The sequence below is a fragment of the Sinocyclocheilus grahami genome, unplaced genomic scaffold (assembly GCF_001515645.1).
Source record: "Sinocyclocheilus grahami isolate Dianchi unplaced genomic scaffold, SAMN03320097.WGS_v1.1 scaffold714.1, whole genome shotgun sequence".
NCBI lineage: Eukaryota > Metazoa > Chordata > Actinopteri > Cypriniformes > Cyprinidae > Sinocyclocheilus > Sinocyclocheilus grahami.
The window spans coordinates 692,940-695,254 of record NW_015505893.1 but is presented as its reverse complement, the minus strand read 5'-3'; the positions used below and the strand labels follow the sequence as shown (position 1 = coordinate 695,254).

The 2,315-nt window shown below is 33.2% G+C and overlaps 1 long non-coding RNA gene across 1 annotated transcript in view; it reads left to right on the top strand.

Moving 5' to 3' along the window:
- Window positions 1-80: 80 nt before the first annotated feature.
- LOC107560209 (uncharacterized) overlaps window positions 81-2,315 on the top strand; it is a 5,040-nt gene continuing 2,805 nt past the window's right edge. Inside the window, exon 1 of the long non-coding RNA XR_001605704.1 lies at window positions 81-123. This is a non-coding gene — a long non-coding RNA (uncharacterized lncRNA). The remainder of the gene's footprint in view (window positions 124-2,315) is intronic.

Here is a 2,315-nt window from a genome sequence, read left to right as displayed (position 1 = left end):
GAGAAGTGATAAGGAAATAACGCGAGAACCCGCATGCGTCAGACCAGAGTTCTCGCGAGAGACTGAAATTTAAAGAAAAGTGAGAAACTACACCTGATTCGAGCTTTAAACAGCACTTTAAAGGTGAGTTTGACATTGGTGTGTCCATTCATAGGTTAGAAGTGGCCTGTTTGAGTCCTGAAAGGGTTACTCTAAATACTAATTAATCTACAGGGAACATGCAAATGGCAAAAATTCTGTAGATTATTAATTGAAATTTTTATTTCTATTAAAGATACTTTTTTATTAACTTCATTAGTTCTTGTTTTAGTTAACAGTAACGCTTATCCAGATGTATTTATTTATTCAAAAATAAAATTCTGCATAAATTAAAATATAGTAAAAGTAATGAAGGAAACACAAATTTCAATTTTAGTTGTCAAATGTCAGGCCTGTTTTGTGAATATAGTTTTATGTAAACTGCTGAAATATCTGAATTTTGTAGAAACTGGTGTTTGTGTAGTGTACCTTTTTATTAAACCAAAGTTTTTTAAAGAAGCCTCTTCTGCTCACCTAGCCTGCATTTATTATCAAGTCTGCCAAAGTACAGCAATAACAGTAAAATTTCGAAATATTTGTACTATTTAAAATAACTGTTTTCTATTTGAATATATTTTAAAATGTAATTTATTTCTGTGATTTTTCAAAGCTGAATTTTTAGCATCATTACTCCAGTCACATGATCCTTCAGAAAGCATTCTAATATTATGATTTGCTGCTCGGAAGACATTTATTATTATTATGTTGAAAACAGCCGAGTAGAAGTTTCTTTGATGAATAGAAAGTTCAGAAGAACTGAAATAGAAATCTTTTGTAACATTCTAAATGTCTTTATCAGCACTTTTGATCAATTTAAAGCATTATTGCTAAAAAGTATTAATTTCTATATTAACCCCACCACCCCAAGCTTTTGAATGGTATAGTGTATAATGTTACAAAAGCTTTTTATTTCAGATAAATGCTGATCTTTGGATCTTTCTGTTCATCAAAGAATCCTGAAAAAATTTGCTCAACTGTTTTAAATATTGATTAATAATAATAATAAATGTTTCCTGAATGGCAAATCAGCAAATTAGAATTTCTGAAGGATCATGTGACACTGAAGACTAGAATAATGATGCTGAAAATTCAGCTTTGATCACAGAAATAAATTGCATTTTAAAATGTATTCAAATTGAAAGCAGTTATTTTAAATAGTAAAACATTTTGCTGTATTTTGGATCAAATGCAGGCTTGGTGAGCAGAAGAGGCTTCTTTAAAAAACATTAAAATTTTACTGTTCAAAGACTTTTGACTGGTAGTGTATTGCAGAACATTGTTGAGAAATAGGAGGAAACATTTTCCAAATGCACTATAAAACAGAGTTCTGAGCACGAAGTCTAATAGATTTCGCCTGATTTGGAGCTAGAACATTTGTCATAAAACGTGTCACTGTAACTACAGTAAACCCTACACAAACAATCATGATGTGTAGTTGGATAGCGTGTGATTTTTATTTTGGTGCAAGTTTTGTCCTCTTGTTAGTGCAGTTTTGTCTAACAGTTTAAGATATTTGACTTCCTCTCTAGTGCTTTAAAGTAGAATAGTATCTGTGGTCTGTGCTGTGATATCAAGGGAAACTACACTGACTCACCCAAATGATCTGCTTTGCACCATGTACAGTGTTTAGGTGGAGGCAGGTGGTATTTATAATTCAGAGGTGAGGGGGATGTTTGTGTTCAAGGAAGCGTTAGATCGGACACAATCTCTCCAGTGCATTGTGACTCATCAGACTACATTTTTTATATATACAGTGGGTACGGAAAGTATTCATACCCCCTTAAATTTTTCACTCTGTTATATTGCAGCCATTTGCTAAAATCATTCAAGTTATTTTTTTTTCCTCATTAATGTACACACAGCACCCCATATTGACAGAAAAACACAGAATTGTTGACATTTTTGCAGATTTATTAAAAAAGAAAAACTGAAATATCACATGGTCCTAAGTATTCAGACCCTTTGCTGTGACACTCATATATTTAACTCAGGTGCTGTCCATTTCTTCTGATCATCCTTGAGATGGTTCTACACCTTCATTTGAGTCCAGCTGTGTTTGATTATACTGATTGGACTTGATTAGGAAAGCCACACACCTGTCTATATAAGACCTTACAGCTCACAGTGCATGTCAGAGCAAATGAGAATCATAAGGTCAAAGGAACTGCCTGAAGAGCTCAGAGACAGAATTGTGGCAAGGCACAGATCTGGCCAAGGCTACAAAAAAAATTCTGCTG